Source organism: Podarcis pityusensis (assembly GCF_964106645.2).
Source record: "Podarcis pityusensis genome assembly, chromosome: 1".
Taxonomy (NCBI): Eukaryota; Metazoa; Chordata; class Lepidosauria; order Squamata; family Lacertidae; genus Podarcis; species Podarcis pityusensis.
Genome location: NC_138028.1, coordinates 37913648 through 37934095, shown reverse-complemented (window position 1 = coordinate 37934095; position 20448 = coordinate 37913648). Strand labels below are relative to the sequence as shown.

General features: G+C 39.9%; 1 protein-coding gene across 6 annotated transcripts in view; it reads right to left on the bottom strand.

Moving 5' to 3' along the window:
• NOVA1 (NOVA alternative splicing regulator 1) overlaps positions 1-20448 on the bottom strand; it is a 151628-nt gene that overhangs the window by 50862 nt on the left and 80318 nt on the right. The gene's annotated exons all lie outside the window — the stretch shown is intronic.

Genomic DNA, 20448 nt, shown 5'->3' with positions numbered 1-20448 from the left:
ACTTAGCTAAAATGTTGATCTAACAATTGACTCGCCCCCTGTGCTTGCCTTTTGAAGAGCAGGGTGGGCACAGCTCTTTGAGTGGGTTATGTTCTCAGCCTCAGAAAGAAAACGGTACTCCTTTGTAGAGGCTGAGCATGCATGGTTTGCTTGTGCCAGGACTGCTGCCTCCATGTCCTTGGGGACAGAGTCAGAGGAGCTGTCTCACTGTCAATTTTAATTCCAGACACCTCCTCTGAAGAGGGAGGCTCTTCACTGAGGGTCACCACAGGAGCTACAGTACGTTTAAATAACTCCTGCTGTGTGTGCTGTTTGTAATTTAAAGTCAGGCAGCTATTCTCTCTAGGCCTCTGGGCCCTTCTCCTGGATTGAGTTACTCCTGGGGTCCAAAGTTCCCAGGGTTAGTCCTCTCCAACTCATCCTCTACAGGCTTCATGACACAAGAAAAAGTAGTTATTGATGTGATATTCTGTTAAAAAAAGCAAAAAATTTAAAGTCCCATATAACAGCACAGCACTCTTAGCACACTTGTAATGAACTGAAAGAAGAAGGAAAAGAGATCAGATAGTTCTTCTATGGATCTTGGACTGCCAAGTCCAAGCCTAATCCCGATCAAAAAATATATGGCACCAGAATACCAATAAGGCTATAAACTCTCTTAACTAGTAGGCAGGCTGTCAAATGCAATATTACATTTCATTATATAGTCTGGCAAATATCTAATTTGATATTTGATGCCACACCAACACTTGTGTGGCACTCATAATGAAAATTTAAGTGTTTTCTTTGTGTTGTGTTTAACACATTGCCTATGAGAGAATGAGGAATGATGAATTTTTTATTTTTTTAAATGTATGTTCTCCTTTAACCCATATAACTATGCAACTATATATATATATATGTGTGTGTGTGTGTGTGTGTGTGTGTGTGTGTGATTATATACTTTTTTAACATTTTGAAAAGTATATCCACAACTGCCTCCTTCCTTGAGCAGTAAATTAAATTATAAAATATGTTCCTACTGTTTGTTGTGAGGCACGTTAATAAATAAAAGTGTGTGAATTTCTCTGTGCTAGTTCAAGAGAAAACAGTGCTGTTGCAAAAGATACCGTATTTGGCAGAAAGTCTGATTATTGAAATACAAATTAACTTGATACATGGATGCAATTTCCTTGCACTGTCTCTCTTTAGCTTCGCCCTTTCCAAGCTATCTTTTTTTGTGTGTGTGTGTACATGGAACTCCTGTGGTTTCTGTGTTAAGTGATCGAGTTCTAAACAAGTGCACTAGGGAGTCTTTACAAAGAAGTATTAATTGTCTACTATATGATAGGAAGCAATGTGGATTGATCAATGTGCCTAATGCAAGTGTTCTCCTCTCTTGGTCAGCAGACAAAACATTTATACAAAACACAGATCAGTTTACACAGAAGATCTTGGAGCCTGACAGACAGCACTTAAAGGGATGAACACTACTGGAATAATGGAAAGGAAAGGAGTCAGAGCCAAACAGAAATTTCATTAAGCTTGGATCCAAGTGGGCAAGTATTCTGCATACTGTGTTATTTAGAACTTGTAGATTAGTATACTTCATATGATGTCATACAACAAACATATTCAAATTCTGTGATCTAGAAGAGATCATTGGACGACAAAGATAAAACTGAAAAGTAAAGTAATGCTTTTGCGACAAGCAAGATAATTTTTAAATGTAAACACAGACAAACAGACAAAACTACAAAACTGGCACAGTGATGTTCAGGCAGTAACAATATTTACGAGTAGCAGATATACAGGTGCACCCTTCTTTCTCATATCTATATCTATATAAAATATAGATATAATGTTATATGATAGACATGTGATGTAGACTTGTACTTGCTGATTCATGCTAATTTTCCTTCTCACAGAAGGCGGGGAGATAATTATGCAATCACGTTTTTCATATGAAAGAGTCTTTGCTCACATCACATCCTTTGTATGCTATTTGTATGGGTAAGAACATGGTGTGCACATGCTCCTCCAATATGTGAAGAGTATTACTGACCGGGTAAACAGCTAAACTAGTCCTATGTCCATTGCAAAAATAAGAGCACTCAGAACTCTATCCCAAATCTATTCCATCTATCTAGAACTACTCAGTCTGTTGAACTCCCGCCCCACCTTCTAGCTTAATTCATCATCCTTTTGTATCATCAGTGTTTTGTAAATAAAGGTTAGTAAGACTATAGATTCAGAGGTTGCTACTAACTGTACATATCTACAGAAGTGTTTCCAACCATACAATAATATTTACAGCTGTACCTGAGGACACTCCAGGAAAGGCGTGATGAAACTAATTTACGAACTGTTTACAGAACTTCATTCTAAGAATGAGCATTACTACATAAGCATTACTTATCTGGCTAAGAGCGAAGGGAGACAACCTTATGCACACCATAATTCATACAGTAAGATGAGATGCACTATATCACCCTCAATCTCCATCGTGTAGGACCGCAAACATAACGCTGAGGTAAAGATTATTGTTCAATTATTCCAATACATATGGAGAACTTAGTATGAAAGATACAGACAGCTTGAGGCCAGACAAAAAAATTCAAGGTACAGTGAGACCAAAATCCAAGGCAACACAGGCAAGCTCAACTCTGCTGTCATTTCAACTTTGCTGCTTTAAACTCTGTGCAGCTCACATATATAAAACAGTGAAAAAATAAAACTATTTAACATCTATCTGAAGTTATTAGGAATGCTCATTAGGTGATTTGGAGCATGGTGTTATCAGTATGCTGACAGCCAGCACCTTCAGTGTTACATTTCCTTTTTTTAAAAAAAAATAATATTTATTACTTTTAAAAATTACAGAAAAGGAAAAGAAAAGAAACAAAAGAGAAAGAACAAAGAAAGGGAAAAAAAGAACAATACAATACAATATATAACAATACAAAACACAACCTAATCACATTGAACTAAACTAAACAAAACCCTAACCCTAAACAAAACAAAACAATAACCATTTAAAAACATAAATCACACCCTTTCTATACTCTATTTTTCATTCCCTTGTTTCCTCTACTTCCTCTCACCTCCCTTTTTGTATTCCGCTTCTATTAATTGTTTCAGCAAACCCTTTCCATCTTTCTCTATTTTCTGTCTTATTATAAATATCTTAACATATTTTTATCATTAAAAACTAAATACTCATATATCCTTAACTCCTTATAACATTTCTACTAAAGCCATAAAATTTCTTTCCACCATTTTTCTATCATTCATTAATTTTGCAATATTTCTATATATAAACTTTAAAATCTCTAATCTTCATCCACCATCTCCTCTCCCTGGTTTCGGATTCTGCCAGTCCTTTCCGTCAAATCCATATAGTCCATCAACCTGGAGATCTTATGTCCGAGGCTCTTAAGTCTTTTCCAGGTCCCTTCTGCAGGTCTTCTTCATATTCTTTAGTGCCAAAAAGCAAATCTCGAGAAAACTCCAACCTAGCAATACTTTTATTCCTTCCGGACAAGTCAGCCAGATTTCCATAGTTAAAGCTGAGGTCTATAAGATGTTTCATGACATGTTTCAATATTCCTCCAAGTCCCAAGGCCCCCCAAACTCCAGTCTCCTCCAAACCCAAGTCCATATCCCAAAAGTCAGTTAATCCCTGCATAGAAGGATCTTTCCAACTTTCCTTCTTCCGTCCAAGCCGGGATCCAATCTTCAAAATCTGGCTTTTTCTAGATTCAATCGTAGAAGGCCTCAACTTGTAGTCCTCAATTTGCTTCTGTATGGCTGAAAATCCCACTTGTATTACTTTAAGCTCAACCACCACAGCTTTCTCTTTCTCCTCCGCGATCTGTCCAACCAAAGTAATTTCTTGTGCCAAGTCCTGAATTGTTCCTGTATTGATGCTCACTTTTTGACTCCAATTAGTTACTTTTTGGTCCAAATTGTCAATTTTAAAAGAAGTGTCATCTATCTTCTTATGGAGCTGTTCCAGCGAATAGCTTATCTTACATAATACCGTCACAATGGTTTCTCCTATCAACATTTTGAGTGGTCCAAGGTCAAACTCTAGTTCTCACACTTACTCATCATACAGCTGGTGCAGTCCTGTGACAGTTTCAAAAACTCCCTCTAGAGGGAAACAGTCTCCACTTGTATCAATCCTTTCAAGCACAATTCAGACCATAAAAATAGTTTCACTTTCCAGTTACTTTTCCTCTTTTTTAAACGCAGAAGAGGACAATGGAAACAGTATCTTTCTCTTATATAACTAGTTGTCAAAAATGTTCTGTTCACAGTCAATGAACTCTCCCAAAATTTCCCTTTTTCTGGCAACCCTTTTCCAGGTTCGGAGCAGTGATAATTTGATTTTTCACTCCCTCCTGTAGGCTCGCTAAGTCCAAAATCCCCCTCGCCTTCTGCTTCCAGGGGGGTTTTTGTAACTTTAACCGATGAAAATTCAATCCTTTGCCAAAAGCTTCCAAAGACTTTAGCTTATAACGTCTTTGCTTCAATCTATTTACAAAAAAGGGGAAGGCGGACTTCCTGTTTAAAACCTTCCCCGTTTCGGTGCCAAATTAAATTATTTGAAGATCCAATTTTGCGTTCTACTCACGGGTAGTTGTTTAAAGTCCAATTGTCCACAGGAAAAAGTCAGCGCTCTCCGGCAACAGCAATGTAGCTTCACTCCGCGAAAAAAGCAGTCGATTCGAAGCACCGCGCCACTCACCCCATGTCGCTCCGGATCCCCGAAACCGGGTTTCCCTGCGAGTAGGGGAGGTGCAAAGGTGCCAGCCAGATCCCAAGTTCACGAGCTTCTCCCGCTTGTGATTCAGTGTTACATTTCCACACACTATTATTTACTTTCATGTTGTCTTAGCTGTCCTCTGCTCATTGCTTTACTGTGAATGTATGCAGTCTGGTGTGATTTTATTGTATCGTTATTTTGCCATTGTAAACCACTTGGTATTTTTAAATTGAAAAGTGTCATATAAATCTTTAAGATAAACAAACAAACAATGTGGATTCAATCCTTCCTCCAAAAACAATAATTTTTGTCACCACTTTGCTCCTCCAGACTACTCTTTCCAGAGCTGCCTCTGGAGAATCTGCCCATCTCCACATGAAAGGACTATGCAGTGTGCTAAAATATTGTCTAAGGAAGCCCCCGCCCCTACATATACATGGGACACATCTTTTTTGAATATATTGAAGTCAAATATTTTCTGGTCGGTGGGCAGAGGTACATAGCACACAAAAAGAAAGGAGGTGAACTAACTGAATGTTTACTCCTGTGTATATCTTGAATCCTCAAAATAGATGGCACATTCTTCCAAAGAAGTCTTACACTTAGAAAACACTAATATAACATTTAGATAACATTTAGATAACACAGTATAATAATTTACAGATGAATTTGTACACAGAGAAAACTGTCAGCTATATGATCAACTTGTGTAACAAGAAGTACATCTATTAATCAAAGTTGGTCTTTTTTTGTCAGTTTAAAAGCTTTCAGGTCTCATTAGTGTCTCAAGTAAATTGCCAAGTTATTTACTGTTTTGATCTGTTAAAAAAATAGTACTCCAAGTAACAATTAATTTATATCATATATTTTCAAAACCTTGTCAAGAATGTAAAGAGTAATGTGGTTCACATTATAAAGCTGTACTAAGCACATTAATATTTATAGACCATAATATGCAGATGCAATTTCACTTTACCCAGTTGCTTTAAAGTTGGCCTTCTTTCTATCATGCAGAGTCAAAATGCATATGCAATATTCCATATGACTTTTCAATAAGATTGCAGGAATTCGTAGAATGGTTGTTTTTTGTTGTTTTTTTGAGAAATACCCACCAAATGGCAGGAATATTAACTGAATAGCTGGTTCTGCTGAACCATTGCTTGCCTCATTCTTGATTTTTTGTTGATCAAGCATGACAACCTGAGAAGGCCGCAGAAAATCTCCTGTGAGTGTTGGAGGACCAGCTTTATGCTTGAAGGCCTTTTACCAGATGCAGAGGATGCCATTCCTAATAGGGATGATTCCCTCTAGTGGAGGCAGGCAGGGTCTTCAACTTGCAACCCAGGGAGGAGTAATTCCGTCTCTCCAGACTGACCCCGCCTGCTGCAAGGGATGGTTGGGTCTTTGCGTGTCTGTCTCTCTGTGAAGAGAGAAACGCTTGAGTGCTGGTTTTGTGTGGCATACTTTGATGCCTCCTTTAAATCCTCACTATGCTGTCTGGCAGAGCTTTTCTGGTTAATGTGAACCCTCCGTCAATCATGCCCAAAGGAGGTGGTGGAACCGTCAATAACTTACTGTGACTTGTTTGCAAAGAATTTGAGGACAAAATCGCTTTCATCCATTGGGATCTTGTCACTGCTGTGGTAGCAGATGATGCTGATTCTCCTCACCCTCTCGATGACATTCCGTACCATTGACATGGTAGCCTTCAGTAGCAGACTTTGTGCTCTCAAATTTTGGCACTGTGTGCAATGCTAAAATTCGGCGCCCCTGCCTCTCGCACTCCCTTCTTCAGCATTATTGTGGTGCCCTCTACAGTGCAGCACAGTGTGTGGCTGAACCCATTATGCTACCCTAAAACCACCTCTGTATCTTTCTGGGTCAGCTGTCTGAATTAGGGGTGGTTGGCACCACTTTGCGGTGATCTAAGTCCTACTTGGATGGACACTTCCAGAGGGTGATGCTTGGGGAGTGTTCTCTGGCCTTGTGGAGCCTTCCTCAGGGTTTGATTTTATCCCTTGCGCCTATGTTGTTTATTATCTATGTGAAACCACTGAGTGGGGTTATCTGGACATTTGGAGTACATTGTCAGCAATATGCTGATGACACACACCTCTACTTCTCCTTTACACCTGCAGCTGCAACAGTAGATGTGCTGGACCATTTTCTTGCCTCATATTAGAACCAACAAACTGGAGCTCAATCTAAATAATACTGAGGCACTGTTAGTGAGCGATTCCCTAAATTGGATGGATGGGAGTTTGCCTGCTCGTGATGGAGTTGCACTCCCTGTGAAGGAACAGGTACACAGCTAGAGGTAGTTCGGGATCCTTTGACGTTGCTTGAGGCTCAGGTGGTCTCAGTGGCGCTGAGTGCCTTCCATTAGCTTCGGCTGATGGCCCAGCTGCGCCTCTTTCTGGACAGGGCTAGTTCAACTACTGTTGCCAATGTTCTGGTAACCTCTAGGTTAGATTACTGCCTCTGAAGATAGGTTGGAAACTTCAGCTGATGCGGAATTTGGTGGCCAGGTTGCTCACTGAGGTAAGATGGTTTGAGCATATTACACCAATCCTGGCCCAACAGCAATGGATGCAAATTGGCTTCTGGGCCTGAACCACCAAAGTGCTGGTTTTGACCTATAAAGTCTTAAATAGCTCTGGACCACAGTACCTCAAGGGCCACCTCTCTCTAGATGAACCTAACCAGACCCTGCAATCATCCTTTGAGGCTCTTCTTTGTGTGCCTCCTCCATGAGAGGTCTGGAGGGTGGCAACACGGAAACAGGCTTTTTTTCCTGCAGTGGATCCCTATTTGTGGAATGCTCTCCCCAGGGAGGTTCAGCTGGTGCCTTCATTATACATCTTTAGGCGCCAGGTAAAAACGTTCCCCTTCAACCTGGCCTTTGGCTGATTAATTATCAATGCCCTTTTAAATGTGAGAGGGGGTTTACTGGTTTGTGTGATTCCCTTTTTCTTGTTTTTATTATGTATTTTGTGGGTTTTTTGTATATTTTTTATGTTGTGAACCACCCTGAGATCTATAGATGAAGCACAGTATACAAATTTAAACAACAACAACAACAACATTTACTTCTCTACTAAGGGGGAAGAGCACTGGTTACTAGGCATGCAAGTAAGTCTGATATGAGGACTGGCCGATGTCACAAATAAGCTATCACTATTGCTTCTCTAGGGAAATTAGTGATATATCTCCACTAATTTTAATGAGGAGCATGAAAGGAGGGCCCTCTCTGAAGTGGAAGTTCATGGCTCTCTCTTCTTGACTTTCCAGCAGCATCTTGCACACTCAAAACTATTCATTACACACACACACAGGCAGATAAGTATTAAAAGATACTTCATTAAATATTATGCTACCCCCCTAAAGCGTTTCCGTGTGCTGCTCTGGTTCGCCAGAAAGCGGCTTAGTCATGCTGGCCACATGACATGGAAGATGTACACCAGCTCCCTCAGCCAGTAAAGTGAGATGAGCGCCGCAATCCCAAAGTCGTCCGCGACTGGACCCAACAGTCAGGGGTCCCTTTACCTTTACCCCCTAAATACACATTTGTTTAGGGAGAATTCCCTGAATCACACTTCTGATTTTATTGTTTTTGATTGTTTATTGTATATTTTAATTAAAGATTTTGAAATTATGGTTTTTGTTTTTTAAAGGATTGTGGTGCAGTGGGTCAGCACATCTGGCTATAAACCAGAAGGTTGGTGGCTCATGCCTACCCAAGGATGGTGGTGGGCAGGATTCCTGCATTGCAGGGCATTGGACTAGATGACCCTCAGGATCCCTTCCAGCTCTACAATTCTATGATTTTATTGTGGTAAACCATTTAGAAGCCATTTTGACATAAAAGTGGTGTATAAATAAGTAAAGTAGCTTGTTGTGAACAGAGGTAATCTTGCATAAAATATAGACATTAGTTTCTTCATGGAGAGCTCAAAGCAATGTTCAATAAACAAGATTAGATTTGGAGAACAGGGCAGATCCTGGCAATGTAAAAACAAACAAACACATAGTAGTAGGATTTAGCGTCTTCTTGGATGTGGAAGAAGTCGGAGGATTCTGTAAGAGAGGTTAAACAAAAAGGTACTCAACACAGAAAAACCATGGGATGGGAAGGAGTTGTTGGAAAGAAAAGCACAGCACTGCTTTCACTATGCTGAACTGATAACAGGAAATGTCAGCTAGAGAGAGATAAAATAGGAATTTATCAATAGGAGGTTGGGGTGGAAAAGAGCATCCGTGAGACATCAAAATGCTGCCAAGCTGTGAAATAAAGATATAGGAGAACTAATATATTAAATGTTCTTTTTCAAAATCCTCCTTAATTTGGAACCCCAATGCTATGAACCTGTATTGACATAGCAATAAAAGGTTTCTGAGTTTGTGGTAGCAAAGCAGTAGACAAAATATATTCCATATGCTTATTTGCTGGTGCACCAAGACTTAGAATCAGGCCACAAAATATGGTTTCCCAATAATCTAAAGCAAGATCCCCCCCAAAACAAGTTAAGAAGCTACTTCGAGTGGCTGGGGAAACCTACCCAGATAGGTGGGGTATAAATAAAATAATAGTAATAGTATACTACTACTACTATTATTATTATTATAAGAAGTTAGCTGGAATTGCCCTTCATTGAGGAGTTTCTGACATAGCCCAGGTTCCTTGCACAATTTAAAAAAATAACTGAAAGCCAGTAGTGTGCTGCTGCTATTTATTAATGTTTTTGTATCCCGCTGTTCAGACAATAATGTCTCACAAAGCAGTTCACATTTTTTTAAAAAGGAGAGAGGATCAAGCCTTCTTAGCAGGCTTAAAAGAAAAAAAGACAAGGCACACAAGAGGAGAGGAATGAAGGGAGAAGGTAGACGAGGAAAACAAGTTGGAATAAAGTGATGTGTTACAAGCCAGACTGATCTTTCCTTGATGGTGTTCCTGCCTGAGTAAGTTGGTGACTCTTGTTCCTCTGGCTGATGGAGCCAGAGAGACCTTTCCCCTTGCTTCGGCTCCATGTAGTTGCACCTTCACTGGCCAATGAAAGGGGCCAAGCTGGTCTTCCTGTTGCAGTGATGCTCTTCCTGGCAAGCAAGATGTGCAGCCTCCCATTTGACCCTTGTTTCCTTGGCCAATGGTAGATGCCAGCATGTTGCTATTTAGTTCCACTGCCCAAGGGAAACTGGAAGCTGATGCAGTTAGTGAAAGATGTTGGCACATCATCTTTAAATACCAATCTGTGCAAAGTCTTCCAGTAGTTCTTTCACAACCATTTGCTGAGAAATGCCATCACCAAAATTTCAACCAATATTCTATCTCTGGATTATACACTATAAATACATCTCTTCCACATTCAATTACAGACGTAAGCTAAAAATGATGGAGCATGTGAAGGAACAGTATTGTACTCACTCAGAATTTTTTCCTTCAAGAATTTCATATTTCATAACGGTATGCATTCACTTATTTTTGTCAGCTATTTATTTATTATGCATTTGCACACACATTCAATTTCTAGAGCACTGAACTAGGATTGGGGAGGCACAGGTTTAAATCTTCATTCAGTCATGAAGTTCAGAGAGCAATCTTTAGTCAGTCATTCTCTTTCAGCCTAGCCTAGCTCACAAGGCTGTTGTGAGGGTAAAATGAGGGGTGGGGGGAAACCATGTATGCTGGTTTGAGATCTTTGGAGGGAAGACAGGAACTATTTTTTTAAAAAACAAATGTTGCAGCATTCAATATCCCAACAATTCTATTTATTTATTCTCCTAGACATTCTTCCCTGTAAACCATTTTCTGCCCCCCACCCCACCTAGCAGTTAGTTGTCAGTCAGCATTTGGAAGCCACTGAACATGCACAGTTCTCACAGAGCTGTTTTGGAGAACTAACCAAGCTGCGAAATATTCTCCCAAATACACCTCCCTCTTGTGCAATGCTGAAGAAATCTGAATCCAAAGTTTAAAATAGCTTTAATCTATATGAATTCTGCAAGATATTTTAGCATCTGATCACAAAATTAAAAAAGGCTCTCACATGCTATTAATTGTGTGGTAAAAGGGTTGCAGTGAGTCATTTCACATTAAATTATACCATTTATGTCCGCATATAGAAGATGGCACACAATCTCTATCATGTGGTTCTGTAATCTTGTTTCATCTCAACCTGACAGGCATCAATATTATAGTTCAGACATCTTGATCAATTGTTTTAGATTTGGATAAACAATTTTATTTCTAGGAAAAAAATGATGGGAGAGGACCCTCCTCTGAACGACCATAAGATATATAGATAATCATGCAATCCCATATGCAAGTAGCTTTCTCTTGGTGAATGCCAGCTACTATTGCCCAAACACTCATGTGCAACCTGAAGGCTGCCTGGTTTCAGGGACCAAAACTATCATTGGACAAAGTCCACTTCAAGTCCTTAAAAATAAAGTGATAAGAATTCCATCAGTAATTACAGTATTTCCCACAGGGGGAAAGAGGCTGAAACAGGGGCACTAGAATAGCACACAGGTGACACCACTTTCCTTTCTCTATTACTTCTTCATGAACATCAACTGTGCATCCAGGTTGACTATGTGTTTAGCTGCTAACTACATTATTCTCTCTTTGCTTTGCACAGGCAGACCTCCAACAGATGCATAGAACATGACATAATGGTTGTGTACAGACAAATTGATCCACAGCATGACTAGGAGCAGAGACCAGAGTGCTTCTGGCTGTTACTCTGTGGGATTGCCAGCTTATCTGTTCCCAGCAGGTCCTGCACATTTCAGGCTTCATGACAGCTAAGCTATGCAGTAGATGAAAACATGGAGAACATTTGACTGCCCAAAGGCACAGTTCATTTCTTGGAATGAGTATTTGGCAACCCACACACCTCTTTTTATTCAGAACTCGTACCATCCATGGCACTGTTCAATAACTTCCTTCACTCTGTCACTGCTCTTGCATCTTTGTTACTATGAGGTAGCAGACAGGGATTTGTTTCCCTACTTCAATCATACTTCAGCTGGCTTCAGGATAGGGGACTGACTGGGACGGGGAAGTAACTTTGTTGCTACCAGGGACCAAGGTCACTGACTTCTTGTTGCCCACTCAGGCTCTAGGGAATATCAATACAGTGGTACCTTGGGTTAAGTACTTAATTCGTTCCAGAGATCTGTTCTTAACCTGAAACTGTTCTTAACCTGAAGCACCACTTTAGCTAATGGGGCCTCCCGCTGCTGCCGCGCTACTGGAGCACGACTTCTGTTCTCATTCTGAAGCAAAGTTCTTAACCCGAGGTACTATTTCTGGGTTAGCGGAGTCTGTAACTTGAAGCGTATATAACCTGAAGCATATGTAACCCAAGGTACCACTGTAAGGGAAATGACGGCATGGGTGCTAGTGCCATGAAAGTCATTTTGGGGGCAATGCAAGAAACGAGACCATTGAGGTGAAGGGCTTGGTAACCAGCAGGGCTGGCAAGCCAAGTGAAACAGTAATGTATGTGTTTAAACAATATTGAAATGCACTGCCAAGAAGATGATGGGACAAAAGTTATAAGCTAGGTCCCCAGCCTCTCTCACCCACCCACACCTGGTGCCCACCAAGGTTCCCTATCCTCCCCAATTTGTAAAACCAATGAGGTTTGTGTTGTTGGGTTGTCTGGTTGGGAATGCCTGTTTTTTCTTCTTTCTTGTCTGTGTTTATTGGGGGGGGGGGGTTGGATGTTTTGTCTGGTATTATTGTGATGGGGATATTTGTGAGCACTGCCAGCTTTTCTTCTGCAAAATGGGAATTTTGTGGTGCCCCACGACAGTTTGTGAGATTTCCAGATGTGCTCCTGGGCCCCAAAGGGTTGGTAATGGAGGTTATTCCTGTGAGAGCAAGGTTCTGACTTCCCCTTGTCTGTCCTAGTTCCAGCCTGTGCTCCCACTCCCCTTGTGTCTTGTAATGCTTCTCCTCCTGTTACCTTGTGTTGTGCAGTCAAATGATTGTTTATAACCAGTGTATGCTTAACAGTAATGGGATGCAAACCCCAGCCCGTGGAGATTCCTGGATTCAGTTACTGGATTCTTCCTGCCTGCTTCACAGCAGGGCCTTAGTGGAATGTACTTGGCACCATCATGCCTGGTAGATTGTGTGTTGTATATGTGATGAAGTGGGGAGCAATCATGGAGTTGACCATATGTCAACTGAACCGTGATTGATTGGAGTATGTCCTTGCCCTGGATGCTGGTGGTGTGCTAGCAGTGTTGCTCTCTTCTATGCTTCTTGGAGTGGTGTTTCCTCTTTTGTGCTGGCTACCAAGTTACACTGGCATTGTGGCATTATAAATGGCCCTCTGGCATAGCAAAACTACAGGATTGCCCTGTGAAATACCTACACTAAGCCTAACCTTAATTGGATAATTAAAGAGCTGGAAGAACATATATATCAGAAATAATAAGAATGCCACCAACCTGGCAGACATGAAAAAACATTACATTTCAATATACATATTCCCAAACAAATAGCTCGATATAAAGGATTGTATCCAGCGCTGGAACTCTGGTAGCACTAGAGACCTCTATGTACACAACAGAGCTTCCTCTTCTGTCCCTCTAGCCCTCCACATGCCCTCAAAAGCAGCTTGTGGGTTGGTGGACCCTCTGGAGCAGATTGTGGGGTGTGGGGAGGAGGAGAGGAAATGGAAGTCCAATTGAGCCAGCGGAACTGTGCAGCATTGGATACAAGCCAAAGTGTTCCACCCTTCCCCAAGTAGTATTTTCCATGGTATATTTTTCTCTCTTCTGATCAATTCCAGATTTACTGCAAAAAAGTAACAACACAAAATGGTAAAAAAGAGAAAAAAACCAAAACTTAACATTAATTTTTCACTGAAAAAAACTTTTAGATTAACTTGTAGACTTAAGACATACTCTTTTGATATATACATAAAGAGCTCATTTTGCAATTATACCTTTTATGCTGCACTACAGTAATACGAGCCTTTGTCAATAGTGCCTCCTACACAAGCAATTACTAAGGAAAAAGTCCACCCATCTGAATAGTAAAAATGCTTTTAAATTTTGTTGGAACTGACGCATCTTGTAATTTAGAGTGATAACTTCTGTAGCTTTATGGAGGGGGGTTGGAAGCAGAGAAAAATAGTTCTTCAGAAATAGCTCCCTTTTTAAACACTTGCACAAGGTCTTGGGAATGCTTTCCAGGGAAGACTACATGAACACAAATTCGAGAAGCCAATTCAAGTCACCCTACCCACTTGCAGCTAAGCCTCTGAAACGTTAATATTACATTAAACAGACGCATCACAATGGCATCAGCCCATGTTCCACTAAATTACCCCCTGACTGTAATTGCAGGGTTTTACAGTGTTCTAGATTATCAGTATGGAATCATTGTGCCCGATTCTCAAAATTTGTGGTTCTCATTCTGAACGCATTAAAATGGAGGATGGAACAGAACCCAAAGGAGATGAAAGGTAAAGCCCAACAATAAATGCTCCATTCATTTAAGTTAAGCGGACAGAATATATATACAAGTCCCCTTCCTCTGAGAATTGCATACATGATACTAAATCAACATAGACTTTATTCAATGGGACTTTATGTACAACTTAAAACAAGAATTAAAAGTATATAACACAAGGAGATGAGCCCAGCCACAAACTACTGGTACATATTTTTGCATGTATAATATATTAGATAGCATTTATACATTGTAAATACTGGAAACACTGTGGCTGAAGAGTCTCTTGTTTAAGGGAGCATTATGAATTCATGCAGAGAACTCAAAACACAAGTAGAACAGTTAACACAAATGTTAGCCAACTTCCCATACATACATTTTGCAACTTCCTAATATTAATTCATTTTTACATACTTCCCCCTCTTTCTGTCACTCACTCATACCAACACACACAGAAACACATAGGACTGGTTAGCACATAGTATTCAACTGTGATTTACTAAACCATAATTTATTTGATCATCTGAACCTGGCCAGACAGGTCAACTACAGACAGTTAACACCTGGAGTACTGTGTCCAGTTCTGTGCACCAAAATTCAAGAAGAATATTGAGAAGCTGGAACATGTGCAGAGGAGGGTACCTAAGATAAAGGGTATGGAAACCAAGCCAAGGAAACGGTTGAGGAACGGTTGAGGAATTAGCTATATTTAGCCTGGAAAAGGGAAGACTAAGAAGATATATGACAGCCATCTTCAAATATCTAAAGGGCTGTCACATGGAGGATGGAATCAGCTTATTTTCTCCTGCTCCGGAGGCTAACACCTAAACAAATGGCTTCAAGTTACAAGAAGGGAGATTCCAACTAACCATCAGAAGAACTTTCTGACAGTAAGAGCTATTCAGCAGTGGAACAGAATCCCTCAAGAGATGATGGACTCACCTTCCTCGAAGGTTTTTAAGCAGAGGTTGGATAGCTATCTGTCATGTATGATCTAGCTGAGATTCCTGCATTGCAGGGGGTTGGACATGTTGACCCTTGGGGTCCCTTCCAACTATGATTAACCACAAACAAACCATGCTCATAAGCCAGAGTTAGCTTACCAAGTTCAGCATGTCTTAATCATGGCTGAGTGTTACATGTGAACCTGGCACTTGTCCTTAAGCATGGTTTTTGAGCCTGCCTGCCCAAGCTATAGAGAGAATACTGAAAAGTCCTTGCTGGTGCTTTGCCCAAAAAGGATCTGTCTCTGAACTCTGCCTGGCAACGTGCACTGTTCCCTGCACTACTCCTCCATGACAGGCCCTTTCTACCTATGCTTCTCAACTGCTTTGCTGTGAGGCAAGTAAAATTTAAGGGATTGCTCTCCAGTATGCCCAGATAACATCTATAAAAATAGCAATGTGAAAGTGGCAATGTGTAATGGAAAGGCGTACAACAAAAGGTAATTAAAACAACTTTCATTAAAATTATGAAAACTAATTAGAGGAAAATAAAAGAATAATTAATACTTTTCTCCCCAAAAGCTAGTGAAGCTCTAGTTAAAACATTTTTAAAAATTAACCCTTAATAGCTGAACACTTGTCAAGAGTACCACATATTTGAACACAGATTAGCCAATTAGTGGTGACAACAACCTTCTCTAAATAAGTGCTTTCAGTGCCAACCAGCTGATAATTAGCTGGGAAGGGCTCTCTTCATACACCAACAATAAACAGATAGTTGGTACAGACAGAGAACTGTGCGCTGCACTTTGAAGCTCCAATGATCAGCTGATAGTCAGTGCTTCAAAGTGCTTTGCAAAGGCTACTGAACAGTGGTGCCTGCAACCTTTTTATGGTCTACCTTGAACTCACATTTGATGTCAAGTATAAAGCAGGTGAGTGTGGCTTGGCTAAAATGGCCTAGTGGGCCAAATGTGGATGTGGGAGGGTCTCTACTCCTGCTATAAACTGACAGAATCCATAACTTTATTTCCAGTTGCCTTCCAAATTCATTTGATACTTCCTTAATATCATCCAAGGGTACTGTTGGATCTAATTTTTTTTTATTAACTTCATATCATTAGCGTACAATAAATTATTTCCTTCCACATCACCAAACTTAATTCTCATAGTATCTGAGCCTATCCATGTTTACTTGGAAGTAATTCTACTGATGTTAGTTAACTGGTGTTCGGTGGGTGTTGGTCTAAACTTAAATATGCACAGGAAGGCAGTGCCCTCACAATATTAATTATTAAATTATTGTGGTCATACCGCATTGAACAGCAACCAGCAGTTACTGCATACACTTACCCATCATTTGGTGTGTACTCTTTTCCATAGTAATCAGCACTCCTTTTAGCATCTATTTTAATCCATTTTTAATACTAGGTATACCCTCCTCCCTATTTCTTTCATTTATCATTGTGCCAACAATATTCTACTCCTGTTGCCAAACTGAACATTACTTTGATTAGTAGAATTTAATGCTTAGTCTGCCACTTGGTGTCCAACAAATCCAACTCTTTCCGTATGTCGAATAATTTCTTATAAACCTCTTCAGTGCCTTGAGAGTCTGATCCAATGCCTGAATTCCTTCCAAGAAACTCTTTCTTCCTAAAGCATATTTTAACTTTGAAGCTTTCTCTGGAATGAGCATTTGCTAGGAAGCACCTTAACACATTCCCATTCAAATCCATACTGGTGGCAATGTTGAAATTTTAATTATGAAAAGGGGTACTTACAATAATTAATCTTTCTGAACACAATGTAATAAGAATTCTAATAAAATCCAAAAACTATTAGAACAATTTTGAATGTCATAATCATTACATATTATTTAACAAAGCACTAAAATGTGGGACATGGAACAATCAATCCTAGCAGTATGGTAGCAGGACAGATGCAAGTGACTCACCCAGAGGGGTGGAGTCACAATGCTAGCTTCCTGGCAGGTGCATTACTACTGCTTTCCAGAAGAGGCAGGGGAGGTGTCAATGGAGAGTGTGGTACAGGTGCTCCAACTGAACCCAACAGAATGTATACACTACAATGACCTTCCTGCTTCCTCACTACTCTCTCTCCCAGGAAGTGACAGCAACAGCCTGCTAGGAAGCTAGCATTGCAGCTCCATCTCACCAGGCAAGTGGCTTTTGTTGACAGAGAATGAAGGGGAGCCCATACATCTTTAAAGCAGGAGATGAAGCCAAAGTACAGGAGAGAGGTTTTTGGAGTACCATGCAGACGCAGTGTTTGCACTGGTTGTTCCGAGACAGCCTCCAGCCATACAGCTACATGGTCCTCAGTCCAGAAACCATCTATCATCATTTCTACAGGCACCTCATAATTTCTACTCCTGACCTAAGGCCAGATGCACTGCATAGTTACACCTCTTCAGACACATTTCATAAACAACCTAGCTACCGCTATATCCTATATCTGTGCACTACTGAAATAAATATTTAACATTTTCCTCCAGAAATAGTAACAACCTCCAGCTGCTTTCCAACTGAAGATCCTGAAATATTTTTTTGTGTGTGTGTGGCTACTCTTCTTTTCCTGACGTTATCTATTTGAATTGTTATACTCTTATTTATAAGCGATCTTAAACACTTAGCAAAGTTAACACTTTGTCCAGTATACCTGAAGAAGCGTCTCCACCCCCATCATTCAACCTGGACACTGAGGTCCAGTGCCGAGGGCCTTCTGGCGGTTCCCTCACTGCGAGAAGCCAAGTTACAGGGAACTAGACACAGGGCCTTCTCGGTGGTGGCGCCTGCCCTGTGAAACGCTCTCCCATCAGACGTCAAAGAAATAAACAACTATCTGACGTTTAGAAGACATCTGAAGGCAGCCCTGTTTAGGGAAGTTTTTAATGACTGATGTTTTAATGTATTTTTAATCTTTTGTTGGAAGCTGGCCAGAGTGGCTGGGGAAACCCAGCCAGATGGGCAGGGTATAAATAATAAATTAATCATAATCATAATCATTATAATAATAAACTGAAAAATAGTTCTGCTGTAGTGCAGAAATTTTGTTGAAGGTGTGTTTCGTAACAGTGAAAATGCAAGATGACTATTAGAAAATGCTACTTAATTGTTATTTCAGACACAGTAAGCTATAATATTCTGGAATCACTTTAGGTAACCTCAAAGGTGTCATTTTAGATCCTTTGAGTTCCGTCTGCTGGCAGAAACATCTCAGTTCCACATGTATCACATTGCCAGCAAAGCAGCATACAAGATGCTGCCAGAAAAGCAACATACAAGATCATCTGCAGATGTCATTTTGATAAATTGTTATAACAATAATTATTGTAGTGGCCACCAATCTCATAGCAGCAGAGCTGTTGAACAGTACTGTTCCTCAGTTTGTGATATAGGCCAGTGGTGCTGAGTAAAAGATTGTGGTGGATCTTTACTCTATGAATTTGTTGGATGAATCTCATGTAAGTTAAACATGCATATCTGTATCAGGAAAATTTTAACATTTGCCTACTGTTGGGATTAAAAACAAGATAAGCATATAAATGGAAAATATTTCACAAGACTGGATGATATATAAACAGTGGGAGAAAAAAGTCAAATACAAGATAAAAAATGCAATATAAATAATTGTATGGATTCATACTTGTTACCCAATATTGATTATGTTATATAATATTGAACACCAAAATACAAGTCATGGTGTATTTTTCTTAATGTTGTCAACTTATTAAAGTAGTAGACTGAAATATTGTTAGCAAGATATTGATTACTTAATGATATATGACAAAATTAAATGTAACATATTACAAAAAAGGAAGCCAAGGCATCTTTGGTTATTTTAATAGAAATAAAGGTCCTAAATGTTTGAAGAAAATATGTTACTACATCTTAGGCTGTTAAACAAAAAGCTGTGAAGTGTAGAGAAGAGAGAGCCTAGAAAGTAATGAAGTCAGTTGTTGGGAAAGCAAAAAGCATGTTATCAGGAAGTGTTAACAGAAGGAAGATTTAACAGAAGGAAGCAAAAAGGAGGAAACAGGTTAGTTTTCAGATACTTACAAAAAATCCATGCACAAGCTAACAAAATTTCCCACAAATCAAAGAAAATCCAAATATAGGAGTACTCAAGAACAGTAAACAAATATCTATCTGCTGCTCAAAGGATAAGAAGACCTGACTTATGGCCAACCTTGAAAATGGTGGTTATGTGCAGCTGAAGAAAGAACATTATTTCCAGAAAGTACAACAGAATAAAGTTTGTAAAAGTGCAAAAGGTATAAAAATCAGTATGGTTAGTGAAATAGTGAGAATAAAAGAAGAAACAATAATAGTGTATATTTGCTAGGAAGTTATACATTATTCAGTTCATTTAGAATATGTGAAGTTAATAGCTTTATGTATGTTAACTCATGAATATCTTGATGAGCATGAGGAAAATATTGCAGGCCACATAAAACAGTACCAATATTTATTAACTTTTTAATAGAATGAAAACTTATCCCATCCACTCCCCTGCAATTGTGGAATTCCTCAAGGGTTAACTGAACATGATATACCCTTTTGGTAAAACACAAGCAAACTAGCTTTCTCTACTTAAATGTGGGTTAAGTATATTTAATATTAAACTAACAATAACCCTTTCAGTTTAACATGTTGTGCTAAGGCCATTTCTTGTTCACGCAAACTCTAAATTTGTTAGGGGCCACACCCTCCACAGAAGTATGATTTAGGTAATATTACTATGGATGGTATAATAGCCCTGAAATGCTTCCAATTGGTCAGGGTAAGATCTACTACAAGAATCCCACACACACACATTTATGCGCAACCGCATATATGTGCAGCACTGGGAAATAATTGAATTAATTCCATTCATACCCAGAAATGGCAGGAGAAAGGTGGATCGCGAGCAGACCCAGAAGAGGACGTCAATGAGAGAGGAGGAAGCCCCAAAGAGACCAGCAGCACAGTGGGGCTTTGCTTATGCTGCTCAGCCTCCCCAACTAACAACTGATGTGTGGGGTAGTGCAGTAGCAGCAGCAGCAGCCATTCTCCAGCCCACTCCAGAGCTTCAATTCTAGTTGTGGATATTTTTGGATAAAGTATTTTGGTATGGTCTGAAGAGAGAGCGACAGAGAGGGCGTTTAAAAGGTGTTAAGAGGATGCTCCCCACTTTACACAATTTCACTTATGCACATGGGGGCCCAGAACGTAACTCTTACGTAAGTGGGGAGTCGCCTGTATTTAACTTTTAGATTG